Below are 18,294 nucleotides of genomic sequence, written 5' to 3' on the forward strand. Positions count from 1 at the left end.
TTACAACAGTCCAATGAGCCACCTTTTCCGGGGTGGATTCACCATGAACAAAAACACGGCGGAAACAGGACTTGGAATGGAAAACGCTCACCAGGATGCCATGGAACCGGAACTCCAGATACTGCCAGCCTTTATCTTCCTGCTTCTCTACCAGGAACAACAAAGACGGCGGCGAAGACCATGGTGAGTACTGCACCTACGACATGGGGGGGAGGGAAAAAAGAGTGACACACACATGCAACACTCCCACCCTCACCCACTACAACACACACACAAGTACATATAGATACATTACATTAACAACCCCCACTACCCCTAGAAGAATGCAAGGACAAGAGGAAATGAGTTGAACGTTTGTAATCTATTCAAAAGCAGTAATAAAAAATATATACATTTGTAGACATATATTTACACTAGAAACAAATATATACACCAAGTATACAAGTCCAAGGTATTCCACCATCATAGTCCGTGGACCACTGGGCCCAAAATGCATGGGCAAGGCCCACACTCAATAACCGATCAAAACGGAGAGAACACTGCTGGGGCATCAGATAGAAATACAACAGGCACCTCAGGGGGAAGGAAGGAGGGGCACCTCAGCCAGATAAGTGCCCGACGCCAGATCCACAAGGGGGCTCCATGCCCATTGATGTATCCTGGAGAGTGCAAAGCCACAGTCTCTAAAGTTTCTCCAGTGGGTGGTTTGCCCACTGCTTTATCCTGGGCAGTGCAAATCCACAGTCTCCCAAGTCTCTCCAGTGGGTGGTTTGCCCACTGCTTTATACTGGGGAGTGCAAAGCCACAGTCTCTCAAGTCTCTCCAGTGGGTGGTTTGCCCACTGCTGCATCCTGGGGAGTGCAAAGCCACAGTCTCTCAAGTCTCTCCAGTGGGTGGTTTGCCCACTGCTGCATCCTGGGGAGTGCAAAGCCACAGTCTCTCAAGTGGATAACAGTCTCCACTGGTTCTGAAGGGGGCCTGGTGGCCAGAGTGCTTCCTCCTGCCAAGGACTGAGGTAGTGGATGTATCTCTCCACTGGTTCTGGAGGGGGCCTGGTGCCCAGAGTGCTTCATCCTGCCAAGGACTGAGGTAGTGGATGTGATACTCCACTGGTTCTGGAGGGGTCCTGGTGCCCAGAGTGCTTCATCCTGCCAAGGTCTGAGGTAGTGGATGTGATACTCCACTGGTTCTGGAGGGGGCATGGTGCCCAGAGTGCTCCACGTGCAGTGTGGCCAGTACAATTCCCTCACCTGGGTGTGCATGCCATGATAACGGTGAGGTTCAGGTAGCATGATACGCCATGGAGGCAGCAACTAACCCCACACAGCTGCGGATTCACCTTCCACCTGCAGGTGCAAACAGTGATGGAAGTCATGCCTCATGGAAGCTGCCCAGGGTCCAGGAACTTTCCTCCAGCCTCAGACGACTGACCACTGGGGATGGCAGCCATGTCAGCGGTGGTGCCACTGTCTGAGGATGCCGCGGGGCCGGTGGCGGTACTTGCGGCGGTGTCTGTGGCGGCGGTGCATGGGTCAGCACCTGCTGAGGGGCAAAGCAGGACGTCTCCTGCAGCCTCGGACGGCTGCCCACTGGGGAAGAGGCTGGGGACTGTCGCTGAGGCTGTAGACATGCCGGGGGTGGTGCAGGTGGCGGTGCAGGTGGCGGTTGTGGTGGCGAAGCAGCTAGCGGTGTTTGCCACTGTACAGGTTGGCCTGGTGATGGACAGAAGGTGTGACACTGGTCCCTCAGTCGGTGCCACCATGCCCTCTCCTGACCTGCTCTTCTGCTTTTGGTCCTTCCCTACCTTTGATAGTGCTGCAGTTGTCTTGCCACTATCCCCTTTAGTTTTTGCTGAGCTCTTGGTAGCTGGTAGTTTTGTCTTCTCCCTCTGGGATGTGGGCACCTTTTTCACCTTGGCAGGTGGCGGAATGTCCTTGCCCTCCCTATGTGGCACACTGGCAGCCCTGGTGGGTGGCGCACTCGATGACCCCGCAGTTGCTGGCACCACTGTGCCTGGGAATGTGGTGGCTGAGGTGCTGGGCTGGGACCTGGAAAGCCTGGCCCTAGGGGAAGGACGGGCTAGGTGTAGGGAAGAGGTCAATGTTAGCCAGGAAGAGTTTTTCAGACACACTGGGATGGGAAGATGGTGGGGGTTTGGGAGTGGAGGTAGTGGTTGTAGGAGGTGTACGTCTGCTGAATTTGGGTGAAGGTGCATGGGCCGGAGGATTTTATGAGGTGGATGGCTGTTGGGTGGGTGTGTGCCTGCGTTTGTGTACTTTGGGAGGAGGGCTCACTGACACACTGTGAGAGGACACTGGGGATGTGTGCATGGTAGTGGGGTGGTGAGTGCACGTGAGCAGTGTGTGGTGATGGGTTAGCTGGTGATGGAGGTAGTGGCTGAGGATGTAGTGCATGCAGGTGTGAGTGGAGACGAAACAGGGAGGGAGGAGGAGGACGTGGAGGAGGGGGACACAGTGGAGGCAGTGAATGTTGCTGTGTCTGCATGGGGATGGTGCTTGTGTGAATGCCTGTGGGAAGTGTGGTGCTTATGTTTGCCATGTTCACTCTTGTGTGTTGATGTGTGTGCATGCTGGTCTGATTGTGTGCTTGGGATAGGCTGAGGTACAGGGGATTGGTTCTGGGTGGAGGAAGTTGGAGGGGGGAGGCTGGACACAGGGACAATGGCTGCCATCAGTGCTGAGGCCAGAGCCAGAAATGCTCTCTGTTGGGCTGCCTGCCCAGAATGAATGCCCTCCAGGTATGCATTTGTTTGTGTAAATGCCTCTGTACACACTGGATGGCATTCACAATGGTAGATTGCCCAACAGTGAGGGATCTCAGGAGGTCAATAGCCTCCTCACTGAGGGCAGCAGGGCTGACTGGGGCAGGGCCTGAGGTGCCTGGTGCGATGAAGATGCCCACCCTCCTGGGTGAGTAGGCACGGGACACATGCTGAGGGGCTGCTGGGAGGGCGGTGCTGGTCGGGGGTGGCGGCTATACCTTTTGATGCGGTGGGCACAGAGGTGCCCGCCACCGCAAGGGAGCTCCCATCAGAGGAGGAGTCGCTGTCACTGCTGTCTGCTCATGCCCACGCCGTGGAGCTCCCCTCGCTATCCGTCCCACTGGTGGCTTCAGACTCCGTTGCTTCACCCTCCAGGGCCAAGTGGGTTGCAGCTCCCTCCTGCTCTGGTGCCAATGCTCCTCTGCCTGATGATGCTATTGCACACAAGAACAGAGAGACCACAAAAAGGGGGGGAAGACAGAAGAAAGACATGTTAAGGGCATGCAACACCGCTACCGTTGACAGACACAACACACATGGAGCAGCCCTCTGCACAACGCCATGCACTGACAGTTCCTAGAAAGTTCAGCTGACCATGGGGTATGAGGCCTAAGACCAATTGCTGCACACCTGGAAGTCACAGGAGCCTGACTAGGTGTAGCTGGCTCTTACGACTGGTGGGGTTGGGGTGCCACATAGCCTGCCTCACAAGGGACCTTGCCTACCAAGTTCGCTCTGGCCTAGGGGAAGCCACTGCCCACCTCCCCCACCCAGACACCCCGTAATGTGCGCAGAGTCAGCTGAAGGAGTGTGTACTCACCCCCTTGTGGCTGCTGTGATGCCCTAAAGCGCCCATCCAACTCCGGATAGGCCACCGCCAGGATCCGGAACATCAGGGGGGTCATGGTGCGACGGGCACCTCTCCCACATTGGGAGGCCATCCCTAGCTGGGCCTCCGCCGTCTTCTTGGTCCAGCGGCGCATGTCCTCACATCTTTTACGGCAGTGGGTGCTCTGTCTGTGGTAGACCCCCAGGCCAAAATTTTCCTTCTTCTGGTGGGCGCTGACCTAGAGGAATGGTACGGGGGAAAGGAAATTACTTATCCATCCGGACCGTCACACTCATTGCCCACCAGTTCCCACTCATGCCCTGATGCACATACACTCACCATCCGCACATGCAGGCCTTAGCCCCCCCATGTATCTTCCATCCACACCACTCAAAACAGGCATTGCCCATGCAACATGCTCACAGTGTACTCACCTGTTTGTCTGGAGGAACGTACAGTTGCGTGTACTGGGGGAGGACCCCATCCACTAGTTTCTCCAACTCCTCCAAAGTGAAGTTAGGGGCCCTTTCCACAGACACTGTAGCCATTGTCGCTTCCAGACACAGGTCACGGCAGCACTTGCAGTGTAGTTCTTCTCCCGTTGAAGGTCAGGTATCAAGAGAGGGAACAGACAGAAAATGGCAGTCACGTCCACGGCGGTGCGTACCGTCACCGCCAGCGTACATCGTCATTGGCTCCTGTGTCCCATAGGGCCCAATGTTAACCAATGCCGAATTGCGCTGCGGTCTTCGACCGCCCACCGCGACGGTGTACGCCAGAGCAGTTACCTCATATCCCCGTGTCCCACCTTACAGGTCAGGCAGCTGCCATTTCAGGAGCCCACATGGGATGGATGTTAACAGCGTCACACCTATCTAGGACAGGAATATAGACAGATACCGGCACATTGTGGATTAATAACGTTTCTGCAAATAACAAATTGTGATACCTCAGTTTTGGATGACTCTCTGCTCGCTGTTCTCCTCCATAGGGCACGTCTGCTGGGGCAGGTGATGAGATGGCGTCATCCTCCGGTGTACAGACCCCTGGTGGACCTGTCGACACATCCTAGTCAGAAACAGACTTGATTGTGCAACAATCCAGGAACTGTGTACCCAGTTGGAGCCAGACCAGATTTCATCTATCCGCCATCACACAGGAATCCCCCCTCTAGTGCAAGTCCTGTCTGTACTCAATTTTCCTGGCCAGTGGGTCTTTTCAAACAACAGTGGCCACGGCATCAGGGATGTCCCAGCCAATGTTCTCTAACGTGTTGTCCAGAGTGTTGTCTGCCCTGCTGAAACACATGCGCAGCTACATCGTGTTCCCTCAGGTGGAGGATTTGCCCACATTGAAAGGTGATTTCTATGCCCTAGGACATATCCCCAACATCATTGGTGCCATTGATGGGACACATGTGGCATTTGTACCCCCCCCCCGCAGGAATGAACAGGTGCATAGAAACCAGAAGAGCTACCATTCGATGAATGCTCAGATAGTGTGTTTGGCAGACCAGTACATCCCCCATGTCAATGCCAAGTATCCTGGCTCTGTGCATGACGCTTACATTTTGAGAAATAGCAACATCCCTTATGTGATGGGGCAACTCCAGAGGCACTGTGTGTGGCTAATAGGTGAGGGCAAGGTCCCAATTCAGTTGACATAGGTGTCTGGGTATGGGGCAGTCCCAAAGGGTTAGTGTGTGTCTAATAGTTGTCCCTCGACATTTGCAGGTGACTCTGGTTACCCCAACCTGTCATGGCTACTGACCCCAGTGAGGAATCCCAGGACAAGGGCAGAGGAACGCTACAATGAGGCACATGGCCGAACTAGGAGGGTGATCGAACGCACCTTCGGCCTCCTGAAGGCCAGATTCCGGTGCCTCCATCTGACAGGTGGCTCCCTATACTACTCACCGAAGAAGGTGTGCCTGATAATCGTGGCCTGCTGTATGCAGCACAACCTGGCTTTGCGACGGCAGGTGCCTTTTCTGCAGGAGGATGTGCCAGATGGTGGTCTTGTGGCAGCTGTGTAGCCTGTGGACAGTGAAGAAGAGGAGGCAGAAGAAGAGGATATCGACAACCGAAACAACATCATCATGCAATACTTCCAGTAAGACACAGGTAAGAAGATGTCACTGCTTCCCACATCTCCCACTATTCTTTGAGCTAGCATAAGTCTGTCATTTTCAATCAGTGTATGGACCTGACTTGTTACTTTGACTTTCCATTTCACAGATCTGGGTCCCACTTTGTGCCCTCTGCTCTGTTTACTCCTGGCCTACAGCTGTGTTACATTGGTATGTGAACAAGTAAATTGACATTGCTATATTCCATAGTTATTGCAATTACACATTTGTGAAAGCACAGACTGACTCCAGATTTTTTTGTGATTGAAGTGTGTTTATTCCTGTGCAAGTAGGTGGAGGGGGTTGTAAAATGGGCTGGGGTGATGGTGGAGGTATGTCCATGGCAGAGACTAGTCTATTTGTTTCACAGGTGAATTGTCCAAAGGGGCATAGGAAGTGGAGCAATGGCAGTTTAAGGATGGACAGGGTAACATAGTGCGACAGAAGGGTGACATTCAGGGGGGGTCTCATTTCCTGGCGGGGTCTTGGCAATGTTCTATGTCTTGTTCCTGGATCTCAGGGACCGTTTGCGGGGTGGTTCTCCATCTGCAGGGGGTGGGGTGCTGGTGTCCTGTTATTCCTGCGGCGGTGCCTCCTGTCCACAAGTGCCGGCGGAGGTGGAGGGCTGTTCATCGTCAGAGCTAGTGTCAGGGGCCCCTTGTTGTGCCACTGTGTCCCTCCTGGTGTTGAGAAGGTCTGCCAGCACCCCTGCAATGGTTACCAGGGTGGTGTTAATAGACTTCAAGTCCTCCCTGATCCCAAGGTAGTGTTCCTCCTGCAGCCGCTGGGTCTCCTGAAACTTGGCCAGTACCGTTGCCATGGTGACGGTGACGTTGGGTAGGGTTCCTGTTGGGGTGTAAATCCATAGTTATTGTACCTGTGTGTGCCATCATGTGCAATGGGTGAGTGACCCTCTATTCTTGTGCTTGCATTATGGGCTTGGTCCTTGTGTCATTGGTGATTTTGGGGCATGAGTGAGTCTCTGTACTGGACATGCTTGGGTGATGGGTGTCCATGCATTGGTGTTACATGCAGGGCTTGGTTTTGGGATGTGTGGGTTGTGTTGGTGGGGTATCTGTGGGTTGTTGGGGTGATGGGAGTGAGGGTAAGGATGGGAGTATGTGATGGCATGCAGTTGGGGTGGAGGCATAAGGTAGTAAAGATTTGCCTAACCAGAGTCCAGTCCTCCTGCTACTCCTGCGAGGCCCTCAGGATGCAGTATTGCCAAGAACTGCTCCTCCCATGTTGTTAGTTGTGGGGGAGGAGGTGGGGGTCCACTGCCAGTCCTCTGTACAGCAATCTTGTGTCTGAAGACTACGGTACGCACCTTACCCCGTAGGTCGTTCCACCTCTTCCTGATGTCATCCCGTGTTATTGGATGCTGTCCCACTGCATTGACCCTGTCGACAATTCTGCGCCATAGCTCTATCTTCCTTGCAATGGATGTCTGCAGCACCTGTGATCCGAATAGCTGTAGCTCTACCCAGACAATTTCCTCCACCTTGACCCTGAGCTCCTCCTCAGAGAACCTGGGGTGTCTTTGAGGTGCCATGATGTGGTGTGGGCGATGTGTGAGGTGGTGTCTGTTGTGATGTGTGAGGGGATGTGTTGGTGTGTGTTGTTTGAGGTGAGTGGATGCTGTGTAAGTGATGGTGTTGTGTGTCTGTGGATGCTGGTGTTGTTTTTGGTAGCGTCTATCTCTGGCCTGGTTTCAAATTTCTGGTAGTAAGGGTTTGTGGGTAATGTGAGGGTGTGTTTTATAGTGGTGTGAGTGTGTGGGTGTGGTGTGTGCATGTGTATCAGGTGTGTGTATTTTGAATTGACCAATGTGGTTGTGTTCTGTTAGTGTATGTGTATTTTGAGCGCAGCAGTGTGTACCGCCAATGGTTTTGCTGTGGTTGAAAGAACGCCACGTTGATTCATGTGTTGTGATAGTGTGGGCATATTCTTGTCGGCGTGACAGTGGAGGTTTTGTTATCGCCAGTTTATCACTGACCTTTGGTGTGGCGGACTTGTGTGGGTGTCTGTATTGTGGCGGATGCCGAGCTGTGGGTTGTAATACCTTTAGTGGAATTCCACAGCCGCAGCGGTATGTTGACGGTCTTCTGCACGGTGGTAAGTGGGATTTACCGCCAGGGTTGTTTATGAGGGCCTATGTGTTCTTTGCACAGTCCACCTGCTTATTGGTAGTGGGCAATGTCAGACCAGGAGTGATGTGAGATATTGGTACAGCCTCAAGATTTCCATGTTCCCTTCATTAGAGTCATCATCATCATCCTATGTGTGTCATGGTATTATGCCTGCAGTGAAACACATTGCATACCCCTTACACTATACATATTGTTTTAAGGGTGTGTGATTGAGTGTTATTGATGTGATATTGTAAGATTCATCTTCCAAGTTGTACTGGCAGTTAAGGCCATGTCATTGTCACTATGAGGTTTTAAATTGCTCGCTTGTGGCTGAGGCCTGGCATCTGTTGTTATTTGCATCTGCCATTTGTCCCTAGGTGTGTATCCAATTGGGTGAGAATATCAAACATGCCTAGCAGTGTCACAACCTCAGTGTCTTCCTGGCCACATGTCCATGTAGTGGTGTATGTGTTGTGCGTCCTATAGAGTTGCTGTGCTGTGTGTATATAAGTAGGTTTCTGTACTTACCAACAAGTAGGCTAATTACATATCGTCCATCCTGGAAGTGTTGATTGATGCTGCAGTGGCGGAAGATGAATGAATCATGTACACTCCCAGGATACTTTGCCACAATGTTGGTGATCAATCCCCGGTCATCGACAATGGCCTGCACATTGATGGAGTGTGTGTGCTTCCTGTTGCGGTATAGATGCTCGGTTGCAGCAGGTGTCTCAATACGTACATGTGTGCAATCAATGGCATCAAGCACGTGTGGGAAGCCGTTAATTTGGTAGAAGCCCTGTTTGGTCTCCTGCTGCTTCTGCTGTGTGTTGGGAAAGCTGATGTGGTGGGGTTTGAGGGAGATGATGACATCCAATACCTTGGGTAGGAAGGCAGAGAATGAGGGCTGTGAGATCCCAGCAACCAGGGCACCAGTGGTTTGAAACAAGCCACTTGCCAACATGCGGAAGACAGCTAGCAGCTTGGTCTCTGGTGGGATGATGTGGGGTGTCTGCAAGCTGGGTGCCAACTGTGGCTCAATGTTGCTCAGCAGCTACTGAATGGCTTGCTAGTTTACTCTGTACCTCTGGATGATGTCTTGTTGCCTGAGTCCCAGAAGGGTTGTCCTGGTCCTGAATATCCTCTCCTGCCTTCTGCGTTGCCTTTGGGGTCCCTGCTGGTGTGGTGGAAGCTGCTGGTGTTGGTCCTGTTCTCTGCATCTTCGTGCATTCTGGATAAATTGCACCTCCATGTCTTCCTTTTGGAACTCTGCTGTTGCTTCTTTGGGTTTTCCTTAAGTACTGGTGTGTTTTCCCCATTTAAACGCTTGCCCTGACCCAGGCATTCTTTTTTTACGCAAATCGGGCTGTGCGTCATTTTCCGACTCCGCCTGCCCGCCGCGAGGGATTTTTGCACGGTAGGATAAATATGGCGCACGGGTGTTTACGTCATTTTTTGGACGGGAACGCCTACCTTGCATGTCATTAACACAAGGTGGCTTCACGCATCCAGAAAATTATGCCCACAATGGAATTTTGGCATTCAAGGGGTGGGGCGTCAAAGTATAAATATGGTGTAGGGTTTGCGCTGAATTTGCGTCAAATTTTTGGACACAAATTCGGCACAGGCGGAGCATAAATATGCCCCTTATGCCCATATTTATACTTTTTTAGCACTGCATTTGCGCCACTTTTTGACGCAAAAGCGGCGCAAATTCACAAAAATACAATTGTATTTTGTAAGTTTGCACCGCTTTTGCATCACAAAATAACGCAAATGCGGAGCTAAAAAAGTATGAATATGGGCCCTACAATGACATAGCAAATATTTTAATATGAAATCTCCAACCCGTAAAGGCACTCTGAATGTGACAGCCGTCTTACAAACTGAAGCTTTTGCTTGATTCAAGTAATCAGTGCAGCCACCTTCAAACAAAAAGGTTCTTTATTTATCATTCTGAAAATATTGTCAGTGTAAAGGGTATTGTAAAAATGATGTTATTCACAAATGAAGTAATGTAAAAGCATTGCTAACAAATCTGGTATTTAATTGTATATTACGGCAGTACATCTGCACTAATATACCTCCTGGACTTGGTATGTAATGGTTAGAGACCCATTGCTAGTCCATCATGACAAGACGCAACATCCAAAACAATACAAGAGCACCTCACTGGTTACAAACGGATGACATCTAAATGCTTTGCACAAAGGCCCCGAATACTTCCTACTTCATCTTATTTATGGCTATCTGCAACAGAGAGATATCTTATGAGAAGCACATCTGTCTGCTATGTGCGCTCAACCTATTACTGCCATCTCACCTTTAATGCAGCCGCAGTTCCTGGTACGTGTCAGCTCTTCTTGAACTGAATCCCTGCAGTGATATCATCCCTGTCTCGTGTTCAAGTCTCCAGTGCTACTGGGGCCACACTGCGCATGCACCTTACGTAAATGCAAGAAGACCAGCCCAAGCACCCTCTTACTGCAGGTATGTTTACTGTGTTTGTCTTGATTTACTGAGTCCCTGCAGTGATACTTAAAATCCCTGTCTGAAGCTCAAGTCTCTCATGCCACTGGCAGCCACGCTACGCACGCACGCTAAGTAAATGTGACAAGACAGGGCCCGGTGCCCTCTTACTGTAGGTACATTCACTGTGTTTGGATGCAGATCTGAAGCTACTTTACTTAAGAGTATACTCGCTGCCAGAGTACACTCACAGATGGCTGAATGAATAATTCCGCCGGCAGAGCAGAGCAGTGGAAAGTATTTAATAATTCCACATTGCAAGAGAAACAAGGAATTACTAAATTCCTCCCATTCTACAGGCAGAATTAAAAATTCTGCCCACTCTTTGTATTCATGTCTTTGTACTGCTCAGCATGTGAAAACTACTTGTGCTAGATGTATACAATTTGTGTTACAACAAAACAGTTGCAGTGATTTTCAGTTTTGTCCTCTTTTGTATCCACATAGGTCAAAGGCCATCAGAAGTAGGCCATTTGGAAGGCCATCACCCAGAAGGTGCAGAACCCGGGGGTCTATGGCTGAAAAAGGTGGGAGGACCTGAGGAGCTGAACCTGGAAGTTTGCAGAGGTCCAGCTGGGGAAGTCCTCCAAGTGTGGGTGGGATGTGTTCCACACGCTGAACCCCCCCCCCCAATGAACCGCATACTGGTGGTAGAGCTTGATAGGCAGTTAAGGACCTAACAGCAGGTACAAGGGGGTGAGTCATAATCTTTATTCAGCTATACGAAGAGTAAGCCATAAAAGCGCATGATGAAATACAATAAAAACAGCAGGGCATGAATCAATAAGCTCACAAAGGGATTGAAAATTTAAATTTAAAATTTTAAATCATAAAATAAATAAAATACAATTGATACTTTAAACAAATTTTAAAGTACAGTGAGGATTTTCCTAACATGAATTGCTTCTAGGATATAATTTGCCACCCTGTAGCATACATTCAGGGATTCCAAGGCTAACAAGAATTCCAGTGCATCCTGATAAGTTCTTATATTATGTTCATTAGAAAGAGGTTTAAGGTAGGTAATTCTAAGATGTTCATAGAATTTACAGAATAGGACAAAATGCAATGTGCATTGTTTGCTAACTGCATCACAAGGGCATCCATCTGACTCTAGTAGGTAATGCCTAATTTGGGTAAATGCTACTAGGTGGTGCGTTATGCCCAGTCTTAGTCTAATTAACACAAACCTGTGCTGCATGTTGGTGGCTATGGAAAGATAGCCAAACCTGCTTGCATCCAATGAGTAAGACAAGTAAAGACCAACAGTGGTTTTGGTAGATTCAGTCGGCTTCCTAGCGTTCGCTTTATATATCATAAAAGTGTCCTTGATCAAATTTGTTGATAATGGCAGCACGTCCTCTGGATGATACTTTATAGATCTATTAAAAACTGATTTAAAGGAGGATTCAATTAAAACTAGCCAGGGTTTTCCCATGGCATTGTCCAGTTTCATACAGTCTAATATAAGATCTTCAGTAAAACCTGTGGCTTCCTTAGACCATATGCTATGCCAAAGAAGCAGAGGTCTCACCTGTAGCACATCTTCCAAATACTGTATGCCCATTTCTTGATGCGTGATCCAATTATAGGCTCATGTGGGTAGACATAGCATGTGTTTCAAGAAACAATTTTCCTCTAATTGTAGGGGAGCACTTTTGGTGTAACTCCACACCCCGGCACAATATGCAACTGTGGAAAGAACTCTAGCCTGTAAATGTCCAGCATAGTACCTATGGGACGGCTCCCTATTTTACTAGCAAATCTGAATATAGCACCTGCATTTCTTCTAAGTTTGTTCCTGCCCAAACGAACCAGCTGGTCCCACTGTCCATTGCTAGAAAACAATACTCCCAGATTGTTAAAGCAATTGACAGTACTAATCTCCACGTTCTGAATGTAAAAACTTCTGCATTTCTTTACCTACTTGCCACAGGCCATAATAAATGTTTTGGATTTATCAATTATCATACCCTTAGATGACATAAACTGTTCAAATCCACATATTAACTTTTGGAGCCCATGGGTGTTCTGGCGATCAGGACAACATCGTCTGCATAAAGTAGGGCAGACACAGGGTGTCCGGCCACGTTCAGGGGATCGGCCTATAGACCCTGTAAATAATTATCTACCCCATTCATGTATAAAGAGAACAATAACGGGGCAAGGACACAACCTTGGCAGATATCTCTTCCTAACTTAAAAGAGGTGGGGCATTCTCCAAGTTGCCCGAAACGGACTTTGCATGTCAGATCTCTATGCAGGAGAGCCAAACAATTGATGATATACCTCGGGGTGCCTATCTCAGTTAGAGCAGGCCATAGGAGAGCATGTTCTACTAAGTCGAATGCACTACTGAGGTCTGCAAAGCATAGCTGTAAGGCACCTTTTTTTAGCCTTGGTGTACTTTCTTATAATTAGGTCTGGGTTAACACATTGCTCTTTTGTTCCTAAACCTTTCCTAAAACCAAACTGTACAGGTGATAGGATGTTGTTTTCTGCCACCGAGTCATTTAATCTTTCCAATATGATTCTACTAAATGTTTTCAGAGAGGAATCCAGCAGTGAAATTGGTTGATAGTTTTTAGGGTCGGCCTTATCTCCCTTCTTGTATAGTAGTATAATGTGTACCATGTCAGCGGAATGTCACCAGATATAGCCGAATTGAATAGTCTAGTCAAAATTGGTACCCAGAAATAGATGTTGTGTTTAAAAACATCCACTGGTACCCCATCCGGTCCTGGGGCCTTACCTTCAGAGCCAGCTAAGATAGCAGAGTAAACCTCATCTGTAGTAATATGTGGATAGTTGTGTTGTCCCAGCTCGATCTGCCCGATTACATCTACAAACACAGTCCCTTCCTTCAAGACCTCTGAGTAGTGAGCCACCCATGTTGCACAGTCTACACTTGATCCCAGTTCTGATGGCATTCATTTTGAAATGAAGGGGGCATTAATTGTTTCCCAAAACATTTTGATATCATTAGTCTCTTTCGCCAGGGCTAGTTTGGACCATTCCTCTTCCCTTAATTCCTTTTTCCTTTGTTCCTATGTCTTCTTATATTTTAGTCAGAGTGACTTAATTACTATCAGGTCTCTAGGAGATGTCTCCAGGGCTAGTTTAACCCCCAGGGTGCCTGGGGCAAGCTGGTTTCGTCCTGACACACAGTTTCCATATGCCCGGGACGAGACTAGCTCGTCCTGCACCCGGCCCACAGGGGGAGTGCTAGCGCTCCCCCTGTGGGCCTCCCTCCACACTCCCCAGTCGGGGATGAAAGGGGAATCGCTTCCCTTTCCACCCGACCCTCCCCACCCCCCATTGACATCTGATGATGTCAGCACGCAAATCGCATGCTGACCTCATCAGAGGTCACTTACAATTGTGCTGGAAGCATGCTTCCAGCGCGATCCCGGAAGGGAAATGCAAAAGCATTTCTCTTCCGACCGGGATGTGGGGTGGAGAGGCATGAAAGGCAGGGAAAGACCTTTCCTTTCCTTTTATGTCTCTCTCAGCATTTCTGCTGCCCGATCGTGATACGATCGGGCAGCAGAAATGCCCACTAGACACGAAGGATTTAAAAAAAAATAATTCAATAAGGGCAAGGGCCGCTCCACAGGGGCCTAATCATTTTTAAGCCATTTCTGAACCCAACCCCCCCCCCCCAAGAATTAGGCCGATCTGCCCCCTGGGAGGCAGAAAACCCCTAGACTCCACGGATAATTTTTTTTTCCTTTTTTTTTTATGTGTGGGGAGCGAACCCTTAGGCAAGGGTCATTCCCGGGGGGCCACATTATTTTTAGGCCATTTCTGCCCCCAGGGGGGAAAAAAACCACTAGACACCAGGGATTTTTTTTATCATACTTACGCATAAGGAGAGCGCCGCCTTGGGCAACAGCTGCTCCCCAGGGGCCCAAATAATTTTTAGCCCAAAACCCTTAGAAACTAGAGTTAAAAAAAAAAAAAAAAAAATTTTATATGTGGTGAGCAATCCCCAGGGTGCCTGGGGCAAGCTGGTCTCGTCCTGACACACAGTTTCTATATGCCCGGGACAAGACTAGCTCGTCCTGCACCCGGCCCACAGGGGGAGCGCTAGCGCTCCCCCTGTGGACCTCCCTCCACACCCCCCAGTCGGGGATGAAAGGGGAATCGCTTCCCTTTCCATCCCGACCCTCCCCACCCCCCAGTGACATCTGATGATGTCAGCACACAAATCGCACGCTGACCTCATCAGATGTCACTTACAATTGTGCTGAAAGCATGCTTCCAGTGCGATCCCAGAAGAGAAATGCAAAAGCATTTCTCTTCTGACCGGGAGGTGGGGTGGGAGAGGCATGAAAGGCAGGGAAAGACCTTTCCTTTCCTTTTATGTCTCTCTCAGCATTTCTGCTGCCTGATGGTGATACGATCGGGCAGCACAAATGCTCACTAGACACCAAGGATTTAAAAAATATATTTTTCAATAAGGGCAAGGGCCGCTCCACGGGGGCCTAATAATTTTTAAGCCATTTCTGACACCACCCCGCCACCCCCCCAGAATTAGGTCGATCTGCCCCCTGGGAGGCAGAAAACCCCTAGACTCCATGGATAATTTTTTTTTTTATGTGTGGGGAGCGAACCCTTAGGCAAGGGTCGTTCCCGGGGGGGGGGCACATTATTTTTAGGCCATTTCTGCCCCCAGGGGGGAAAAAAACCACTAGACACCAGGGATTTTTTTTATCATACTTACGCATAAGGAGAGCGCCGTCTTGGGCAACAGCTGCTCCCCAGGGGCCCAAATAATTTTTAGGCCAAAACCCTTAGACACTAAAGATAATTTTTTTATATTTTTTTATATGTGGTGAGCAATCCCCAGGGTGCCTGGGGCAAGCTGGTCTCGTCCTGACACACAGTTTCCATATGCCCGGGACAAGACTAGCTCGTCCTGCACCCGGCCCACAGGGGGAGCGCTAGTGCGCCCCCCGTGGACCTCCCTCCACACCCCCCAGTCGGGGATGAAAGGGGAATCGCTTCCCTTTCCATCCCGACCCTCCCCACCCCCCAGTGACATCTGATTATGTCAGCACGCAAATCGCACGCTGACCTCATCAGAGGTCACTTACAATTGTGCTGGAAGCATGCTTCCAGTGCGATCCCAGAAGAGAAATGCAAAAGCATTTCTCTTCTGACCGGGAGGTGGGGTGGGAGAGGCATGAAAGGCAGGGAAAGACCTTTCCTTTCCTTTTATGTCTCTCTCAGCATTTCTGCTGCCCATGGTGATACGATCGGGCAGCACAAATGCCCACTAGACACCAAGGATTTTTAAAAAATATATTTCAATAAGGGCAAGGGTCACTCCACGGGGGCCAAATCATTTTTAAGCCATTTCTGCCCCTCCCCCCCAGAATTAGGCCGATATGCCCCCTGGGAGGCAGAAAACCCCTAGACACCAGGGATAATTATTTATTTGTATTTTATTTTTTATGTGTGGGGAGCGAACCCTTAGGCAAGGGTCGTTCCCGGGGGGCCAAATTATTTTTAGGCCATTTCTGCCCCCATGGGGAAAAAAAAACACTATACACAAGGGATTTTTTTTATCATACTTACGCATAAGGGAAGCGCCGCCTTGGGCAAGAGCTGCTCCCCAGGGGCCCAAATAATTTTTAGGCCAAAACCCTTAGACACTAGAGATATATATATATTTTTTATATGTGGGGAGCAACTCCTTAGGCAAGGGTCACTCCCCGAGGGGCCAAATTCTTTTTAGGCCATTTCTTCCCCCCTGGGGATAGATCGGCCATCTGCCACCGAGGGGGCAGAAACCACTAGACACCAGGGACACATAAAGGGAGCGGCCCCTTGGGCAAGGGCAGCTCCCTGGGGGGGCAAAATATTTTTAGGCCTTTTCTGCCCCCCCAGGGGGCAGATTGGCCTAATGTAATCAGGTCGATCTTAGACACCAGGGCTACAAAATGTTTTTGTTTATTTTCATTTTTTTTATACGTGGGGAGCGACCCTTTAGGCAAGGGTACATCCCTGGTGGTCCAAATTATGTTTTTGTTAGGCCAATCTGCCCCCAAGGAGTTGCAGAAAACACTAGACACCATGGATTGGTGTGTGTGTATGTGTGTGTTTTGTTTTTGGGGGCAGCCTCTTGGGCAAGGGTTGCTCCCCATGGGGGCACATTACTGTTGGCCATATCTGCCCTCCTTGGGGGCAGATCGGCCTATTTTTGTGAGGCCCATCTGCCCCCAAGGCAGAAAGCTCACTTAAGACCAGGGAAGATTTTTTTTAAAAATAAGAGGTTGGGGGTATGGCTATACCCCACCCCAAATAAATGGGGCCAAAGTTGTTCTGCCCACCAGTGGGCAGATTGGGCAATTACCACCGATCCACACCCCGGGGGGCAGGAAGTCTACTAGATGTCAGCGAATTTTTAAAAAAATAGTGGGTTGGTGGCTACCAACTAGTATGGGCCTGGTTATGCCCCCACCCCAACTGAAGGGGGTAACAGTCTTTCAGCTCTCTCCCCACACACTAAAACATCTTATCCCACGGCAAGAGGACATTTGATTATTTGGGGTTTTGGTTTTACATTTAGGCCATAAGAGCTTGGTAGCTCTCAAAATCATCCCACTTGGAATGGTGAGGGCTGCACTTTGACTTTGGGATGCTGCCCTGTAGAAAAATACACAAGACCTAGACACATCTGAAAACTAAACATCTGGTTGATTCCAGGTTGGTGTGGTTCACATGCACCCCACACCATTTTCTTACCCACAATGCCCTGCAAACCTCCAACTTTGCTGGAAATCACACATTTTTCCCACATTTTTGTGATGGAACCTTCCGTAATCTGCAGGAATCCACACAATCCCTAGCACGCATCATTGTCTCATCTATACCGATGAAAATTCTGCTCCACTTGTCAGCCTAAAAATTATTATTTTTTCAAACTGCCCTTTTGGACCCGCTTTGGTCCCCTCTCAATTTCCACATGTTTTGGTTCTTCCCTGTCATAGCCATTTGGCCCACCTACACAAGTGAGTTATCATTTTTACCGGGAGGCTGAGGGGAACGTTGGGTGGTAGGAAATTTGTCCCCGCGCAGTGATCCCACACAGAAATGTGGGAAAATTTTGTTCTTTTTTAGCTAAATTTGAGGTTTGCTGAGGATTCTGGGTAAGAAAACATTGGGGAATCCACGCAAGTAACACCTCCCTGGACCCCCTCGGTGTCTAGTTTTCAGAAATGTCTGGGTTTAGTAGGTTTCCCTAGATGGCTGCTGAGCCCAGGACCAAAAACGCAGACCCCCTCAAAAACAGGTAGTTTTGTAGTTGATAATTTTGATGTGTCTAGATAGTGTTTTGGGACATTTCCTGTTGCGAGCACTCGGCCTACACACACAAGTGAGATACCACTTTTATTGGGAGACTTGGGGGAGCAGTGGGTGGAAGGAAAGCTGTGGCTCCTCTCAGATTCCAGAGCTTTCTGTCACTGAAATGTGAGGAAAAAGTTTGTTTGGCCAGATTTTGAGGTTTGCAAACGATTTTGGGTAACAGAACCTGGTGAGAGCCCCACAAGTCACCCTATCTTGGATTCCCATAGGTATCTAGTTTTAAAAAATGCACAGGTTTGCTAAGCTTCCCTAGGTGCCGGCTGAGCTAGAGGCCAAAATCCACAGCTACGCACTTTGCAAAAAACAGCTCTGTTTTCTTTGGGAAAATATGTTGTGTCCACGTTGTGTTTTGGGGCATTTCCTGTGATTGGCGCTAGGCCTACCCACACAAGTGAGGTACCATTTTTATCAGGATACTTGGGGGAATGCTGGGTGGAAGGAAATTTGTGGCTCCTCTCAGATTCCGGAACTTTCTGTCACAGAAATGTGAGGAAAACGTGTTTTGTTGCCCAAATTTTGA

Source organism: Pleurodeles waltl, chromosome 2_2 (assembly GCF_031143425.1).
Source record: "Pleurodeles waltl isolate 20211129_DDA chromosome 2_2, aPleWal1.hap1.20221129, whole genome shotgun sequence".
NCBI classification, from domain to species: domain Eukaryota; kingdom Metazoa; phylum Chordata; class Amphibia; order Caudata; family Salamandridae; genus Pleurodeles; species Pleurodeles waltl.